A 20,143-nucleotide genomic window follows, 5' to 3' on the forward strand; every position below is an offset into this window, starting at 1 on the left:
CATCATCATCATGATGCCGCGAGCAGTAGAGCAACGGTGTTTCAGGGCGAATTATATAGTTTGATGTGTCATTGTCGGAGCGGTGGTAGCACTTTTCGCGCCGTCGTACAGGGCTAATTGCACCCCGTGGACCGCTCCCACTGTGTGTGTGTACGAGGGGCCGTTCCGGTGTTTATGCCCTTCGTCGTGACGTCTTTTTATTTCCTCCTTCGCAGCTTCCTCCCCGAATGCGAGGCCGACTGCCGCGGGGCCGCAACCTCTGACAGCGCGACCTGCCTCACGTCCACAGGTGAGTGAGCGTCGGCACCGAGGACTTGTGGGACCGGAAGTGTGCGCACGTGTTGGGAAGGAGCTGCGCAAGACAGATCTAGAGAAGGCGGGAGGAATGAAATAATGCGCAAACGCGAAAAACAAACATGATCTTCGACGGCGCAGTAAGTGGGAGAAATGTGGCAGTAGCAGCGGGCCTCAATGGCGATGCAGAAAAAAAAAGCAAGTTAATGCAGGGCAGCCGCGCTGTTGCGTGTAGCTTCCAAGCCACGTGACCTTTGAACCTCGCCATTGTTCGAGAGTCCCACGAGATGACCTCTCGCCGCGAAGGAAGCGGTGAGAACTAATTTCTGTCTTCCCGCCATGAGTTTCTACTTTTGGCTGGCGAGGGGGGATAAAGGAGCAGCGAAGAACGAAGCGAAAAGGGCCACATATATACTATGGCTAGGCCTTATGCATCATGTAATTGCAGCTAGACAGACGACGCACGGGCAGCGTGCTAGCGCGCACATATTAACCTTCTCGGTCACATTTTGGGTCGGTCAAAGGCCTGCGGGAGGGCGCCTCCTTGCTCGTTTTGCATCCGCGCCGCTTTTGGAGGGACCCGAAAACAAAAGCGGCGAAACGGGCTTTGTATCACCGAACACCCATGCCACTCCCCTGCCACTTTTCCGTAGCATCGTCCGTTGATGTGCCTCCCACAAGTATCAATGTTTGCAGGAAAGAAACATGGCCCCGTCATATATCGGCACGCGAACTCCACCGGGCAGAATGCGCTAACCCGCGCAGGTATTGATGTCCAATGACACTGCCGTGACACGTCTATACGACACCACGATATTCTCGTGATTCCTCAACGGTGTCGACCACCGTACACATTTTCCACGGCAGTTTCCGATTCCACAAGCTATCGCAGCTGCTACATGACCTTCTCTATATCTACCTGCTGTGACATATACACGGACGGTATACACGCTGCGTGTGGTTACAGCGCCGCCGCACTAAAATCGTCTCTCCCCATCGTCGCCCCGTCCTTGGTCGCAACGGCGCGTTCTCTGCCAACTTCCGGCGCCCTGTACTGAAACACAAATCGCATTCAGGAAGCGTATAGCGCCTACCGGCGCATCGATAGTCAAAACTTGCGCCTGCAGTATAGCGACCGTGCGTTGGAGTCCGTGCTTATAATAGCGACCGGGAGCAGTTCTCGAATCGAACGTCGATAACTTAACGTGACCTTCCCACGATCCGCGCGTATGTATTCCCGTGCATCGTACCCGCTTTTTTCTTTCTTTCTTTCTTTTTTTATTTCCTTATTTTTTTCCTAGTGCAAAGAAAGAGTTACGGCGTAGACATCTAACGAGATGTCCTCGACGAGGCTGGTGTTGTCCTCGATGTCTGCGAATGATCGCATTACTGCAGCGTGTTCAATGCTGTTCGAAGAACTGGGGAGAGCGGCAGCGCGAAGCAAAGCAACAACTCGACGTCGATACGAACAAGGACGAGCGCTCGTCCTTGTCTGTCCCCCCAGTAATCATGACGTATACTAACTAGCCCAAACCGCTACCCTTTTAAGTTATGTTCCGAGAAATTACATATTCGGGAAGCAAAATCGAGGGCCGTCCATTTCACTGCGAAAAATAAGCGAGTGAGGTACAGATGTATACACGTGTCTCTCGAGCGGATGCGGTGAAGAAAAAAAATAGAAAGTAATGAAGGTAAAAAAAGGCCGTCCCATGTAGGACGTGTGAAATGCACGCGCCCCTCAGGTGCTAGCCAAATGCGGTTTCCAGAACGTGAGCCGCGACACACGAACACAGACCGCGCGGGGTTCACGATTGCTGGAGTTTCTTTTCGCAAAGAGAGACGACCGCCGAAGGCGTGTTGGATTTTTCTCTCTTCTTTTTTTCCCTTTATGTATTGGTTCTGATCTGAATCTTGCCTCCTGTAGCGCCGACCGAAATTGTTGTCTATCCAGACCGTGCGTATATTTGCTTTAGCGCTGGACTTCGTTTCCATCGCTCGTATAATGCCACTTCGAAATTCGCTGCCGTGTGCACTCAACTGTGAAACAGTAGTTGCTTGCGAAAGATACAAAGCTGCGTGAAGTCAGGAAAAAACGAAGAATATCGCCGAACGAGATACACGATAGTGTCAAATCAGGATTGCGTGTGTTGTATACGAATAGGGGCGGGGAGACATAATGCATTAATTTCCTTGCGTAGAATGCGCTGACCGTGAGACACGGATGTGTTTCCGCCTTTTGACGAGCCTGTTGGCCAAATGCTTCAGCCGTATACTGGATCATTTTGATGAGAGGAAGGCATATGTGAACATTTCGTGGAAGAACAAAAGGCGCACAAAGGTTACGGAGCTTCTTGCTGTACAATTGTCGACGCACCTTTCGCGCACTGCCAACTTAAGGGTCGCACTGTTGATACTTACGTCAATGCCCGATAGTGTCTTACGAGCTGTGAAATGTTGAGGCGGTTGTAGTGATGGAACCTCGTGCGCAGTTGTCTGCTGATCCTCTTTCTATTCATGGCGCTATAAATAATCGGGCAGAAGCGCGATCTGGAGGAATGAACTATATAGACGCAGATTTCAAGCTGCTTGCTCGAACAAAGTATTCTAATTTTGATTGTTTCAATACTTTTTTTTGTTAGATGTCCGCTTTCGAGTAATCTTGACACTGTATAAGTTGGACCAATTTTCAAAGCCTGCCGGCCTGTGATAAGCTCTTTCCATGCGCCACAAATTCTTACGAAAACCGCCGATGCTGCTGATCACGAGGTCGTTGGCTCGATTCCTGTAAAGCCGCGACCCGGTGGTGGGGGGATCACCTAAATCGTGGTATACCGTGCTTTCGGTGCACTTTAATGAAGCCCGGAGCTCCACAGGCCCATGTCAGTCGACAGACGTGCTTTGCGCATTTGTATGTTGGTTTTCCTTGCGTTATTTTACTATAACCGCGGTATTTTATTGTCGTTGCATGAGCATAAAGCAGTTCCGTTTGGCCTGCACGGATATAGCCGGCCGTCTCGCTATAGGCGTTTCAAGATCGTTGCCTAGAACTTTGACTTGGCGAACGCGAAGAAGAGTCCATAAAAATATGACGAGTGCTAGGTATTTCCAAGCGCCGCACGTTATTCAATATATGGCTAAGGCATATTGGCCGCTTAAAATTAAATTTCGAAGGGGAATGTCCCGAAAGAGAACAGTGGATTATGAGGGACGCCGTAGTTGAAGGCTCCAGATTTTTATTTATTTATTTATTACAAATACCTACAGCGCCCGAGTTGGGCATTATCGTAGGGGGGTTAATTACAAACATAAAGGTCATATATTGAACTTCAAGAAAAACAGCATCATATCATTTATGGTATTACAAATACAATAACAGTAATTACAGAGAAAGACAACACATCGAAAAAAAAAAACATTCGATTATAAAATTTGTTACACAATGCACGAAACGGTACACTATAGAAAATATTGTCTACAACAGATTAATGTAAAGTTCTCTATGGCAGATGAAAAATTGGGTGCAGACACTATCTCATCCGGGAGCAAACTCCATTCCGCATTTGTTCCCGGAAAGAATGAAAATTAAAATACATTAATACGACTTTGGTAGGCCCTTATTTTCTTGGAATTGTCGCGTCTCTTAGACTGATAATGAGTTGGTTTTAAATATATGTTCTTATCGATTCCTGTGTTACCGCTGTTAATGTTGTGTAAAAGCTTTAACCTGATCATTTTTCTGCGCGTGGACAGCAACTTCCACCCCAAATTTTCCCTGATTTGCGAACCTCTAATTTTGTAGTCGTAGATGCCCGTGACGAATCTTGCAGCCCTTTTCTGAACACGCTCTAACTTATCTTCGAGAACTTTTGTGAAGGGGTCCCATGCTGCGCAAGCGTATTCTAACATCGGCCTAATATTTGTAAGATATAAAGTTTCCTTCAAAGGTTTGGGCGCATACTTGAAGTTCCTCTGGAAAAGGTGCAAAAGGCGGCACGCTTTAGCGCTTGTTATGTCAATGTGGGATGTCCAGTCCAATACCGCCGTTAAAGTGACGCCTTTTATTAATTTTTACAAGCCGGTGTTCTTTCACGTGCACACAAATCGTCGTACACGCGAGCCTTCCGCCGCCTTTGGAATGCCGCGGTCGGGAATCCAACCCGCGACGTGCACATTGGCGTAGCTGCTATGCTATAGCTGTGCTGATGGCGCCATCAGCACAGTGGCGTAGCTGCTAGATCATATATACGCCTGCAAGTGCAGGAGGAGGAACAAACTTTATTTTAGCACAGCCAATTTGTGAGACCTATAAGACTCTCTACCTAGATGACGGCCTCGAGCTTTGGCCTGCTGGATTGCCTTAAGTTGGGGCGCTATAACGTAAAATGATTCCAAACTGTTTTTGATTCCAATTTCAGCAATCAGCCTCCACGATTGGTCAAAACATTTGCGGGCCACTCCCGACTTCGCCTGTGTGTCACGCGACGTCACGAAAACCGTGATAGCTCCCCATCTGATATAACGTGTACACTCTGATTATGCATGATTAAACCGCACGAAAGAAAAATAATAATTCCTGATTGGACGCCTTTTCACCATAAGCCCTTTGCTATTGGTCCTATGTTTTCTGGATACGCCCACTTTGCCTGTCTCACGCGGCCTCACAAAACCGAGAAAACTCACCACGTCAAAGTGACGTGTACGCGAAAAAAAAATGCATTAATATGCCGAACAAAACTGAAAATTTTTCTGAATAGCCACAGACTGCCCCGTTTCGAAAGGAATAGAAGATGGCTGCCCGCCGATCGCTCAGGCCCTCGCTACTTTCACCTGCCGGTGAGCATGTATTTATTTGCGCATGGTACACCTTTTTGCGTGGCAGTAAAACGTTATCGAGCCCTTTCGGCATGCATACGACATCGCTCCGCCCACTCCTCCTTGCTGAGGATCCGTTTTAGCGCCATTCTTATCCTTCCGCTGCGCGCCGCCGCGATTTTCGACCAGCCACCGCAAGCTAAGTAAGGCGAAGCGGACCAATCGGAGAAGCCATCACCACCCTCTTCATGCGGTTATCTATTTTCACTGTAGTGGCTCGGCCCCAACGAAACCCTCTCCACTAGAGCGTGCTCCTCGCGTCTTGTCGGCCAATTAGATAAGAAAAGCCACTGAGTGTTCGCTTTCAAAACCATGTTATTGGTTTTGAAAGCGAACAAAGGTGATCTCCTATAACCGCGAGGAGAGTGTTTGATTGGGTTGTTCAGACAACGCTTCGGGTCACCGCCCGATGCTTGCGTCGGTGGTTACGTAAATTTGACGTCAGGAGTTTGGAATCATTTTACGCCCTCGGTCTTCCGGTGCAGAGCTGAGCAGCACCGCGCGGTCTCCCACTGCTCTCGGGTCTTATGTGTTTTATTCTGTCTGGGTGTCCCAGGAAACACCTATTTATCGGCGCAGGCAGAGTCTAAGCGGGACTTGTTCGCGAAATTCGGAATGGTTGGCAACCCTACACCGCGCAGCAGTTCGCGCTCCCTGGACGAGCAAGGCCGCAAGCGTCTGGCGGCCTCGCAGAACCTCTTCGGGAGGGCGCGCTGTGCGGTCTTCCCGCAACGTTGCCGTCGAAGCAGTGTTTCTGAGTGTTGATGTATAACACGGCCTGTACGGGGACGGCGAAGCAGACGTGGACGTAACGGCGAATTTCTGGTTTGCATTTCATTCAAACGCGACGTCAATTACATTTCGAGTACGTGCAGCGCTTAAAAGCAGTTACCTGATCGATAAGAAACCTACGAGGAAAAGATGAAAATTGTGTCAAAGAAAAAAAAAAAAAAAGAACAGAGGCCGGGGCGAAATGGAGGAGCCCAAACCGTGAGTTCACTCCGTCTCCGACGGCGTCTGATATGAGCTGGCGCCTGGTTTTTTTTTTTTTTTTTTTTTTTTTTTTTTTTTTTTAGGCGAGCGCGTCTCAGCTGCGAGTCTGGCTCGCACCCTCTCCTTTTGGATGCGACGTGCAAGCCGTTTACGTCAACTTGCCGGGGGCGACTTTGCTGCTCTGGCGTTTTACGACGATGCGTCTTGTATATGGTGCATTCGGGAACGTGAGAACGACTATAGTTCGCCCTTAGTCGATATCTCTAGGCATCGCTATTTGTATACAGTGTAGTTGGCTGGACCGCTGAGTCGTCCCGTCCATGAGAGAACAATTTCGTCATGTGGCTGTTCAAGCCTCTAGAGTTGAGCCAACTTCAATCCAAAAGAGGGTCAGCCTGCGTACTGCGACGCAAGGCATAGGCGCTATGCGTTAATATCCACTGAATTCATGTTCAAAATGTGGCGAATACACAGCCACATTTTCCTCATAAGTCTATTCGTCTGTACATATGCATCGGACGCCTTGTCATGCTTTACACCATTTTGTTGTTACATAATCCGCGTTACAGGCCATGCAAAAAAAATAATAATAAGATTATATAGGTTGACACCATTCAGACAAAGTACGTCTGTCTCGAAGCGTGTCCATCGCACGTCGAGAAAAAATAAACAGAGAGAGCTAAGAGAAAACAAGAAGCAACACTTACCCTCGTATTCAGAAGTGCATCTTAACTTAAAGCGCACGCTAGACTTGATTTAAATGACGCGTGTCGTGAACGCACCTAAGGAAACGCAATGAGTGTCTGCGACACGTTGTTGCCAGGCGCCATTTTGATCTAGCCGAGCGTGGGCTTCACGTTAAGATGCACTTCTGAATACACGAGTTATTCGCGCGTGCTCCACATTCTACTGGTACGTGTATAGTTTCCGCCCTACGCGTATTTTTAACCTGCGTGATATGTGCACAGCACGAGTTATTTCGTGCTCTCCAATCTCGCGCGCGTATATATAGAGAGGTTGCCGCGAGAGTGCGTGCACATTGCGTATCCGCTACGCACTACGCGCTACATGCACTACACGCACCATGCGAGCCACAAATAGTTCGGCGGAGTAGCCGCCCCGTTGGCGCAGTCACGGGTAAACCGCGGCGTTTAGTGACCCGTAATGGCCGCTCCTGCCGACCCCGCGGGCAGCTCGTGCACCAGGGTTGTTCACGCTGTGATCGGCGGTGTGTCGTTGCGAAAGCTCGACGCACACGCCACGCGCACTGCTCGTGGCGCCCTGTGAGGTCGAAGATATGCTCACAATAGAACGTCTTCATTACGTATGCACACGCCAGGAAGACCACGTACGCTGCGCCTGTCTTTCGCTCTCGCTGTGTTCTTATCGCACGAGGTGCCTTTGTTTCTTGTTCTGCATCGGAGAGTAGGCTGCACGTACCTCGCAAAAACCAAGTCGATCGGGGTTGGATTTCCACGAGGGCGAAATGCACAATCTCTCCTGTACTTGGATTTACGTGGACGGAAGAGTTACTGTATAGGCTCCCTTCAGGGAGCCAGAGTTGCGCCACTGTTTTCCGCGCGCCGCTCGCTCCGCCTACAGTGATTCCAGCACTACTATTCGCCGAGCGCCATCACGTGGTCAAAAGTGGTTCCGCTGCGCTGCGGAGAAGCCAACACTTCGCAGGCGACGCCAACCCTCCGCGGGTTGGCGTCGCCTTGGCGCAACTCTGGCTCCCAGCCTATACAGTAACTCTATAGTGGACGGTAAAGAACCCCAGGTGGTCAAAGTTAATCCGGAGTCCTCCACTACGACCTGCCTCATAATTAGATCGTGGTTTTGGCATGCAAAACGCCAGAATTCATTTTTTTCTAGATGAAAGTGAAGCTTCGATCCTCTTAGTTTTCGAGTGAGACGGTGTGCTCGGTTCTGCAGCAATAAAACGGGGTGGTGTTCTCGGACGACTGTCACATTCGCGACATTCCTTATAAGTATACACGGTGTTTCGGCGAACACTTCCAAAAGTTTTTAAGGTTTGTGGCAGATATCACAATTCGAGTTGATGAGCTGGTTTACTCGAAGAGGCGGACATTACTTGCACAAAAAATTGAAATACATAATCCACTAATCACCGAAAATTTGCTAATGAAGTTTTTAACTAATTGCCGTATGGCCCATATTGCAATTTGCCAATTGTAGCCGTGGAGTTTGCAAGGCGGATCCACTTGGAACGAATTCTCAGGATGGCACCAGTTTCGAGATATTAATTCCCGAACTTTGCGGAGAAATGCCTTGGCATTCCAGTTGCGTTTGTGTTGTAATGCGAAAAACGACGTTTTTTAAATAAAGTAACTGGAACACCAAGGCATTTCTCCGCAAAGTTCAGGGATTAATATCTCGAAACTGGTGCCATCCTGAGAATTCGTTCCAAGTGGATCCGCCTTGCAAACTCCACGGCTACAATTTGTAATTTGCAATATGGGCCATACGGCAATTAATTAAAAACTTCATTAGTGAATTTTTGGTGATTATTCGATTATGTATTTCAATTTTTTGTGCAAGTAATGTCCGCCTCTTTGAGTAAACCAGCTCATGAACTACTCGTAGAATTGTGCTATGTGGCAACCTTTAAACATTTTTGAAAATGTTCGCTGAAACACCGTCTATAGCGCAGAATGCATCGGCGCCTGCTAGTGACAACATTCTTGGCACAGGGCCAAACCCGTAATTTGAGCACAGTGCCAGAAACGCTGTCGCTGCGTGGAGTCACGCGAAATCTCGCGAAAGTAATAGTATCCCCTGCCCCGAAAGTGATCTTCCGTGAACACCGCCCCCGTTGGCATGCATGCTGGTTGACACACGAACCAATAAAACAAAGGGTCTCAAGCTATTGTAGCAGCCATTTGGTCGGCTAGTTGCGGCAAGATACTCTGCTAGTTGAGCTAGGCGACGGCTGACACATGTGCGCTTTTTTCGGTAATTACGTACACCCATCGGTAACCTAGCCGTGTGATTGTAAGCCGCCGTCACTCACGACCAAGGCTCCATGACAGAGGTCACTAATGAGCCCTACACTGTTTTCAAACTTGAAAAACAAAAAAGAAAAAGGAAATGACCGTGCCTTAGGCTTTCGTACATAGCACGTTTACTGCGTCCTCGCAGTTGCGTATACTGCTACGACGGAACCAGTCTTAGCATCAGAAACCTGCCAGTGTTTCGAGGTCGAAGTATCGACATTGCGGCGTCCCGAACGCGTACACCGGTGCATTGCGCGTGCACACACCGACGTGCACGTGGACCACTTTCGAGGGCCGAGTTGCGTTGCGGGCATGATCACAGGACACGAACGCATGAAAGGATTGATGGAGCGCGAAGGCACTGTGGCCGTTAACCACGGGAAGAGGGAAATAACACAAGCAGCGAGCATCACGTCACGCAGCAAGCCTGCGCAAGCCAACCCTCTTCGCCTTTACTCTCTCCGAAAAGTCGGTCCAACACGTGACTCAGCGCTCGTCGGACTCAGCCCAGTGTGTCTCTGTTCCCAGCATATAGTTTTTTTTTCTTTTTTTTTTTTTGTCGACGCGCACTTCAGGTGCCGACCGCTAAGTGTGTACATTTTCTCCTGATAAGCTTGTGGAACTGCAGTCGTCTATATTGCAGTTTATCATCTCCGTTGCAGCGTGTGAGTGTGACAGCAACACTGTGTTGTCGCACCCGTTGTCTTCTTGGAAGAGCGTGCTCTGAATGCGGATGACGGGGCGGTGGGAAACACTAAAACACAGCGCGACATGATCACGTGTTGGGCCTACTCTTCCTGGCTTCAATTTTGTTACGCAATCCACCTCTATTTTTCGGTCCTTCCTCCAAAACGTCAGGTACAACTATATAGAGTCATATATGGTATAGTGTATATAGTACTACACGGGGTGTTCATTTTTAAGTTTCCCGGAATTAAAACGAAAAAATCGCCCGTGACAGATTAACATAATTGTAGTCCCTGAGCTGGAATATTCAGAGAAGTGGAAATCACTTGCACGAGAAATCGAAACATATATCCAATTAATTTAAAAAATCACCAATTAACTTGTGCATTAATTAATTTGTGCCACATATTGCAATTTGCGAATTATAACTGGTGAGCTGGCAAGGTTTGCAATAAATTTTCAGAATGATACCAGTTTGAAGATATCCGCCATCAAACTCGCTGTAAAAATGCTCTGTTGTTCCAGTTACTTGTTTAACAAAACGCTATTTTATGGACTGAAGCACAAACTTAACTCGAACGCCCATGTATTTCCCCCCGCACTTCGGGAAGTAATATCTCGAAACGGGTGTCATCGTGGAGATTTATTTCAAGTGGATAAGTCTTGCAAACTCGCCGACTACAATTGGTTGTAAATTTCAATATGTGCCGTAAATTAATTAATTAAGAAGTTATTAGTGATTTTTGTTAATTATTTGAATATGTGTTTCAATTTCTCGTGCAAGTAATGTCCGTCTCTTCGAATAATCCAGCTCAAGGACAAGACTTATGCTATCTGCCACAGGTGATTTTTTAAAAATTCGCGAAAACTTAAAATTGATCATCCCGTACAGTATGCAGAGTTCATAAGGAAGATGTAGTTGACTGTATGTCCATCGTTCGTAGTCTAACGAACGGCTTGGATATAGCCCCCCTTCGGCAGGTACATAGTGGGCGCTTGATGAGCACAGTCCAGGGCAAAAGCGCACAACATGCGCGCGGTAGGTCTGCGACAGCAGCTGGGCGGGGGGACGAATGGACAATTCGCGCGCCCGGCCTGTCAGTCCGAAGATATGTTGCAGCTGGTGGCAACAGAGAGTAGTAGTGACAACTTTATTTATACTTTTTAAAAGGAAAGGGGTAGCGGGTAGAGGGGTCTACTCGAGGTGGCCTCCTGAACGTCGGGCCTGGAGCTGCGCAAGGCAGCCCCCCTCTGCTTCTCACTAGTAATTCAATTATTAGCTGGAGGGTGCAATGGGTGTTGAGGGCATGCACAGAACTCGCGCGGATCATTCCTAGCGCAGCTCCTACGGGCAAGGAGTAAACGTGCCGCAGGACGTCTGATCCGCACGGAGTTGTCAATTCGCGTGTGGAGCGGCGAAGAGGTTTGGCTATTGAGAGCCGGAGAAAAGCGGTAACCGGCTGTAAGCAGCCCGAAATAGCCCCGACGCGTCATAGAAATGTATCCAGCATGTCTCTACCGCACATGCCGTGATATTTCTGCAGGATGCGGAAAGCGCGGTCGAACAATCATGCGAGGTCCGTCTGCAGTACGGCATTCAGCACAGCCCATAGGGATGTATACTTGCTGCGTGTGCCCAAAGGCTATGCATCCCTTGCTATACGAATCGGGGCTCGGACCATGGATGCTCAGTGATGGCAAATGTGTTCCTTGTTTTCTCAATTTACGCGAAAAACGTTTTTCACTCGTGGCTGGTTCGCGTCGGTACCTCAGGATCTGTCTGCCGGCCCTTCGTGTGATCGGTAAACCGATCTATTTCCCGTATACAGCTTTACTGCGACCCTTGTGACTGCGTCTAAAGGAAATAGACATCTCTCGCAGCCGCTGCATGCGCACGCTACAAGCCAATGACATTCGCGAGTGTGTTGGACGAACCGCGAAACAGAGGAAACGAGAAATGAAGGCCGAAAACGTGGAGCTACAAAGCATGCAGACATCAGCGCGAGCGCACCTGTTCGCGAGGCTGCACACGCGACGCTCGCACGGTAGCACTTTTTACGTCCGAAGCAGCCCGTAATCGAAGAGATATACGCACACACTATACGGAACACAACGGTAGCGAGCACTCGAAAAACCATTACGCGGCAGGTCCGTGGAAATGCGGCGTGTGGGATCGATTTGGCTGGCGTGGCTTAGCGCACAAAAAGAAAAGGGGAAAAAAATATACGGTGCTCGACAGCGTCTTTCCGTAGCAAAAGATACGAGGCCGACACGTGTCGAGGAGACCGCGTGCCGCCCACCGCTGCAGCGAGTTTTTCGCGCGTAGATTAATTTATTCTAGTTTCTTTGCGTCCGCGCGCCAGCCCAAGCTTCGCCCGTGGCGGCCTACTTTCCGGCTTCGCGAATTAAATAAAAAAAGACAAAAGAAAGAAGAAACGGAAGAGAAGACAAAAAGGGAGAAGAAAGGCAGCCGTAATGCGCGTTTCGTGCATTTCCCTGGGACCGCAAGTTTTTTCACGCTCTTGTCATTGTTACGCGCGGCTTCCAGTCGTGTTTGGTGCGAGAGAGCCGTCCTGCTTCTTCGCAGAGTGTGCGTCCCCCCCTTTCCGCCGAACCGTGGTTTTGCGGTGAATCAAAGTTCGGGCGTGCAACCGCCGAATGGCGTATATCGTGACACGTCGCCGGTGGCAGCGCTGGTGCTGGCGCGCGCGGTGGGTCTTCGGCCGAGCGTCGGTGGCCCACATTTCGCGCCACCCGCGCCACCCGCAGAGGTAGGGGGGCGCCGCGTGAGAGGAAAAAAAAAAGAACCAGAAAGGAGAGCGTGGCAGAAAATAGCTGCAACGTACTACGCGCGCCATGTGCAACTGTGCGTGTAAAATGAATGGAAAGTGGAATCGAGACCACGTTCTAAAGAAATGCCCCGCTTTTTTTTTTCTTTTTCTGTTTCTTCCTTTTATCTTTCGTGCAGGAATGCTTGTTGTTCGGACGCTGCCCATGCAACCGTGACGCTGGAATGAAGGCACGAATATAGAAGATGCGCGCGGCCGCCTCCTGCGGAGGAGAGCGGAGTATAGGCCGGCGGCGTTTGTCTCGTTATTTTCTGCGTCCCGTGTGGATACCTGTCGAGGTGACCCGCAAGTGGAACGCTCGCGGTCAGTCGGTTTGTCGCCTCAAGCAGGGCGATCCGGTCTTTCTTACGGTGCCACGATGCTGGAGCATATTGCAGGGGATCGAGAACTATGCGAGTTCTGTAGGAGACGACGCTCTCTATACGACAATATCTGGATCCCGATGCACAAATCTCCTCGTTCTTAACACCCGTTATTACAAAGCCGCAATATTCGTTCTAATCTCGTAGGCTGCGATGGGCCAGCCGTTCCTTGAGATCAAGCGTTTGTGAAGTACGATACATGCCTCGATTCGAAACGGTTTTTGCTTTGACAGCGCAGAAAGGATGGTCAAGTTGTAGGGGTCGCTCGTTGCAACGAGTAGAATCAGGTGTAAATTTGTTTAGACAGCCGTAACCTAAATACGAGTGAATACACGCGTTATAGAACTAGGTATAAGCTTTGCGTACAGGAAGCGTCAAAAGTTTACGGACTGCGGAATCTGAGAAAAAAAAAAGAAAACACGAACGTTTCCGCACCCTGGATGCATCGGATTTCCAGCCTGTTTGTGACCAAGGGGTGTTGCAGCGCGCGCGCGCACGTACACACACACTCACCTGTGCTATGTACGATATCCAAGAGGACATAGAAATCGAGGCAAAGAGGGGACGCCTACCGCACGGCCGCCAGACCACGTCGCGTCGCCGAACTGCCAGCACAAGTAAGGTGTCATCGCCACGAAGAAAGATTCGGAGAGAGCGCGTTCGCAAGCCAGCCTGATCCGTAGTCGTTGCCTCCTACATTCCCCGCTGGTTGCTCAGCGCGTTACACGCTGGAAACAAACCGAAGAGCTAAAAGAACAGTGGAACCCGCGTGAGCGCAGGCGACAAGCTGAGGCGTGGTTTGCGGCGCACGTCATGTCAGATCATGTCAGATCACGTGGAAGAACTCCCGCCATCCACTTGGGTTCTCTTCCCCTATTTTTTTTTTTTCGCTGGGCTTCAAGGTTGTCACTTGACGCTCCTTAATATATTTCTTTTCTCCATGGTTGTTGCCTTGAAGTTGATCTCGAGGTACGCGATAAGTACAATGAGTTTTAACGCCATGGTGCGGTCACCTGGTAAGTTTGAGTCTCAGTTTGAATGAAATAGTCGCGACTGATGATACGGGGAATAGACCGCAGCCGCGCCAAAGGCAAATAGACAGTGATGGTGAACAAAGGAGGCGAATAGTGACATCTCCGGACATATTTGCAACAGGTTTTAATGCGAAGCATTGCTTGCCTCATTCTAGGCACCTTGCGGTAGGTAGGTAAGTAGGTAGGTAGGTAGGTAGGTAGGTATACGTAGGTAGGTAGGTTCATGTCTCGCCTCTTTTTAATAAAAACGAAAGTAAATGTGGACCGATGGTTAGATGGAACTTCTTCCGCGGAGCACAGCAAGGCATTGCCCTAACCATTTGGCCACGACCGCCTTTATTTATTTTTTCGTTCTTATTGCCTGATTTGCAAATTGCTTATTATTAGCACACAAGTTCAGAGAACAAGCACATGAAAAAACATACATAACTAATACAGACTAGTGCGAGTAGCTGTAATCACATCAAAGTTCTGTCAGTGTTGTCAATGGTTCTAACCTCGGCAACTGGAGGGCATTCTTGTGCTTTTTGCACCTCCAGATAGGCGTTCATGCTTTCTGGAAAGTACACCCGCGCAGGTCGCGCGTCTGGGTCGCAGTAATCGCCAGCCATTCGGGTCCGCCAGAGGCCGTGAATGCCAACGCGCATTACTAGATCACCGCATCCTCATTTTCGATCGCTTGATACATGGTGACGTGGGAATCTAGCACGAATTATTTTTAACTGTTCTTTGTAAAACATTCCAAAATACGCGCTTTCCCAACAATGTAAGAAAACATCATCTCTTACCTCAGGTTGTTTGCAGATTCAACAATGTTTTCCTCACGGTACAAAAAAAAAAAAACCCTTTCTTTCAAGACTGTTTCTACTGAAAGCGTTCCGGTATAAAGATTAAAAAATAGCGTTTTTACCTATGGTTCAACTTGTATACTCTTGGCCCTTTCAAGAACAGTCTGGGCTTGGCTACTACTGTAAAGGGATCGATAGAGGCACAGAAAATTCAGCGTCGCAAACGTCTTTATACAGCCTGCTCTTTTGGACTGAATTCAGATATTCTTTTCAATAACGTACGCTTCGCATAATTCTCTCGTTGCAGGTTTTTTGACGTGCGTCCCGTGCCACTTTGTCACCTTCTTTCCCCCTGACAGCTCGCGCTTTGGCGCAGTGCGTTAGACTGCACAGTCTCCGGGATCGGCCCACAATCCCCTGCACTTTCCTCTTCTCCTTTCTGGGGTTTTACGTGCCAGCCGGCACTTTCCTCCTATAGCAGCTAGGCGTAAAAACTGCGACGTTGTACCGACTTTCTTTTTTTGTACTCTTTAATTGTATCTCTCCCCCTCGTTTTCGAAGGGGGGGGGGGCTGAAGCTCATGAGACCCCCCCCCCCCCTTCCTCCTGGATGCGCCCCTGATCACCATATACCCATAGTTTCGTATTCGCATGTTCGTAACCAGATGGAGCTGAATGAAGCTGCACTTTTGTGCGTGTTACGTTTTTTGTGTGCTGCGTGTACATAACGTTTTATTTGTAATCATGCCACATATGTGTAGATCAGCGTGCGATATTTCTCTGCACACGTTTCTCTTCCCAGTATGGAACTTTGTCTTGATTCACAGAACTGTGCAGAGGCGGTGGGCGGTTCGACAGTGAAATAATGGGAAGGCAATGGTCTGGCAAAATTTAAGCTGCAGATTTTATTTTGCTCGCGTTTCGTCCTTATGGCCGGACTCGCCTACGTGCAACAGGCCCCTGAGGTACCCCGCTGCGTCTGCTTTTCTGAAGCCATTCGAGATGCTATCCGACTGCCACTATCGGGCTCACACTCAAGGTTTACCGGAAGGTCACGCAGCTTCTTGTTTTACGAAAAACCTATAGCTGCTTTTGGTCGCGTCTCCAAAGATTGCCCCCCCCCCCCCCCCTATCTTCAGCCCTTTGAAACCTCGCCTACGCGTAGATAAATCGCGATCTCATACCGGTTCCGCTCTTCACGCTCGGGAATATACAGGGCCAGACAACCGTATATCTGTAGAATATACTGGCTCGTGAAGTCCCGATCGTTCCTCATTAAACGCCTACCGGCGGTGAATAGCGGCCAGCGCAAACCACGCCCCTTACGGCGTCCTCCGTCATTTCCATGGCTTCGCGAAGAGCTTTCCTAGAAAGAAAGCAAGAGAGAAAGCAAGAATAATAATGCGCGGTACTTCTCTTGCAACGCGTGAAGAGGGAAAGGAGGGTGGTTGCTGCTGTGGGGGCGCGCTGTACGCGCCAATAAATTGCGCGAAAGCAACAGACCAGCAATGCGACCGCGCGCGTCCCCTTTGAGGAATTCCAAGGTTGTATAGTGTATATGGGGTCGTATTTCACCGGCAAATGGTGCGCTACAAACGAGACGCGTTTAAGGACCCGTTTAAGGCGCCCTCAATGAGGGGTTTTACGATGTTCTTACGCGCTGAACAAAAAAGAAAGAAAGAAAAAAAGAAACCGACAGTCTTGGGAAGACCGGAAAAGAAGAAAGTGTGAAACGCATAAGCACGCTGCCGTGCATGAAGGGCGATGGTTGCACACAACACTACCCCCCCCCCCCCCCCCCCAGGCTTATTCTTCACCACCAACGCTGTCGTGCCAGACCAGATCCTTTCCCATGGCGACCCCTATAGCTACTTATGCTCAAGCGAGTTTTCCAACGGCTTCTTTTCTTACTTGGGAGGCGATGCGCTGTTGCTGGCTTTACTCGTTCCTTGCAGCGGCTGTTTAACAAAAATAATAATAAGACAAGACCCACGCGTGCAAGCGTTATTTTTCAGTGTACGTGTGCATTTAAATGGCCAGAGTGTGCAGTCGTCGAGGTATCAAAGAGAACGTCTTTAATTGCCGATTGGTGTCTCGAAACCTTGCCCCGCGAGTTCTCTGTCTACTCTTATCAGTCAGTGTTAGAAATACGACGCAAAATGCGCGAGGAGGAATCGGCCTTTTTTTTTCGCGGCCTTCTTTTCGCGCGGTCTGCATCCGTTCAGTGCCGGCGTCTTTCATTAGAGGCTATTTGGTTTCACCGTGCTCCTCTTAAAATGACGCATACTTAAACGGGGTATGCCTGCGGATAGCTGAGCCAAAAGTGTAGTGCTGGCGAAAAAATAAATAAAAAAAGGAAAAGCGAGTCCAATATAAAGGAGCAATGTACCGAAAAGATTTAGAGCCTGCGCAGAGAGTATGCGGAATGAAAAATCGCCAAGTTGCGGTGAATATACGATAACGCATTACTTTGCGTGGACGTCGTCAAAAATGCGCGAGTGTCGAAAAATTGTCGCGCGGCCGTTCCTATAACAACGTTCGTTCGAAACCGACAAAGACAGGTCGGCTTGGCTTGTCGGGACCGCTCTCCGGGTTCACGTAAGCGATAGCGGGCCGTGCCGAGGCAAGATCGGTCAACCGGCTTGGCATTCCGCCTGTAAACGTGGACGGGTATAGGGTTGGGTCAGTTCGACTACTGAATCGACCCCCTCGCGTTGAGTTCATGTCACGAAGCCAGCATGTCACGCCGAGCGTGGCCTTTTGAATCCGCGTGCCCTGTGATTAGAGCCGTCAAAAGCCGTCGACTTGATTGAATGTGATACGTTCGGTTATTCATTTGGCAGTGTGGATTGTCGGAAGAGTTAGTATGTACAAACGGCGCAGCAAGATGAGCCTGTACGACAAATAGTATGTATTTGTGGCTTTTCTGAGTTTTATTTAATCATTATATTTTCTTCCCAATTGCTGAGAATAATTTCACGATGTTTACATAAACCCAAGACTCATGCACGCCATGTATCCAGACATGTACACTACAAACAGATACACATCCTGTGGCGAGGTTGCCACACTTAATCACATGTTATGGTAATGTCAGGACATAACAAACAATTCGGGCAGTGCCGACACCTCCGTCTCTTCCACCGCCAGCCTCCGCTCGCGTTGGAAGACCGCACTGCTCAGCTCGAACCTGACAGTACAACTCTGGGCCGTCCAGCGAGCCGAGGAAGCCGCTTCGAGACAAGGTCTCAGAACCGCGTCCGCGGCGGGTGCCCAGACCCACTAAAAATACGCCAAACTCAAATCTGGTTGATTTGATAATAAAGTTTACGTTCTTCTTGCAATACTCACTACTCGGTGTTCGCTCGAGACTATACAGCGCACTCCGATGAAAAAGGAAGCTTCACCTCTGCTATCTTAGTGCAGATATACGGGAATGCAGAAATCCTTTTACTTGGCATCCACGGCATCGAAATTGACGAGGTTTATTGCGTTTTAAAGGAAAGGTTAGAGGCTACCAGTTGTAGGGAGCAGGGCCTGTATTCCCAAAGATGTCTTACGCTGGATTTTTTCGTAAGAGAAAATTGCAGCCAAACGTGACGCAAAAGTTTATTGTTGTTACACTGAATTCAGTCACTTGTCTTTATTTCTATTGAATTGTATAATGCATTACGTGTAGAAATTTCCGTTTGTGTTTTTACATACAAGAGTATCATCTATGCTTGTGAATACCTATTACCGTCTGAATTGATTATGCTGTTTTCTTCACTAATAGCTGTTATGCTGCTTCTAAAGTACCCATCGCGGTGGCTCAGTTAGCTCAGGCGTTGCGCTGCTGAGCATGAGGTCGCGGGATCGAATCCCGGCCGCAGCGGCCGCATTTCGATGGAGGCTAAATGCAAAAACGCGCCTGTGCTTGCGTTGTAGTGCGGGTAAAGAACCCCAGGTGGTCAAAATTAATCTGGAGCCCTTCACTACGGCGTGCGTCATAACTGGTTTCGGCACGTAAAACCCCAGGAAGAAGAATGCCTCTAGTGCACTAGTTATTTGAATTTCACGTTGAGGGTCCCGGTGTAATCTTCGATTTTTGGGTCCCTCTCCTGTATAATGACTAACTGTAGTTTCATTTTTGCAAGCAATAAACAATTCCCAAAAAATAAAAAAGAAGGTTCCGGCCAATGGCAAGGAAGGCTTGCGAACAAAACGCTTTGTTAATTGGGCACCCAGATTTTTTATTCGGGCCATCATATTGAAACAAAAAGTCTCGGAAATCGGAGGGAAATAGTGAAGCATGAAGTTTACATTTCTATGACTGGAATTAATAAGTAATTTAATAATATTAATACGTAATTTTGTAAATTATGTCAAACATATGGGATACACCACTCTGAAGCACTTTTTTGTGTGTAAGACTTTTGCCGAACTCACGTAAAATGCGCTAAAATTAGTTTACAATTAGGGAAAGCTTGACAGCGGGCTACCTGGTTCGAGAGAACATATGATGCAACGAAGTCACTTTTAACCTTCTAGTTTGTTGTGTGTTTTTGCTGTATCCGCGACGTGCGCTGTGCATGTAATTTCAGTTTTTTTCAACATACCCATCTGAAGTAGCATGCTAATCCATGCCACCAGGCAACCCTCTCCAGAATACTTAAAAGAGCCCCCCCCCCCCCCCTTCTCTCTCTCTCTCTCTCTCTCATAACAATAGCTTGTACGCTAAGTTTGCGAAGAAAATTTGCAGTGACGGGGTGGACTTAGACCCACGACACGAAGCGCAGGTGTCGTTTCTGCTCATTATAGTCTATATTTTTCTTACCTTTAGCGCCCTGCATCAAATTAATATTTTCACGTAAACTGCAAAAATAATTTAAGACACAGCATCTGTCTGCTCTGGATAAGCAACTGATATAGTTTAGAGAAATGTCACATTCATTTCTTAGTGCACGATACGTCTTTGTAAACTTTCTAGCTCATTTTTTTGTTTATTTACCGGTTGCGGACAGCTTTTGTAAAATATCGCAGGCCTTGGAGCAAACGTCTGTGCTGTCGGTATAATTTTGATCTTGAATTTATTTCCTCTCTTAAATGCAACGAAGTTCCCTAAAATAGGTTCAGCGATTGTCGATTGAGAGCATTTCTGCGTTTCACACGCAGAAGGCTGGAGTCGGGCTTTCTTAAAGCTAGGTCGTCGCGAAATGAGGGCACACTAATAACGAACGTTTTAATCGCTCTCCGTGGAACTTAGCAA

The 20,143-nt window shown here is 48.4% G+C and overlaps 1 protein-coding gene across 1 annotated transcript in view; it reads left to right on the top strand.

The window, feature by feature from the left end:
• Positions 1-220: 220 nt before the first annotated feature.
• The window catches only part of LOC119437513 (uncharacterized), an 89,810-nt gene continuing 69,887 nt past the window's right edge, over positions 221-20,143 (top strand). The window contains exon 1 of the mRNA XM_037704521.2: positions 221-289. The gene's annotated coding sequence lies outside the window, so the exon portion shown is untranslated. The remainder of the gene's footprint in view (positions 290-20,143) is intronic.

The sequence above is a fragment of the Dermacentor silvarum genome, chromosome 1 (assembly GCF_013339745.2).
Source record: "Dermacentor silvarum isolate Dsil-2018 chromosome 1, BIME_Dsil_1.4, whole genome shotgun sequence".
NCBI classification, from domain to species: domain Eukaryota; kingdom Metazoa; phylum Arthropoda; class Arachnida; order Ixodida; family Ixodidae; genus Dermacentor; species Dermacentor silvarum.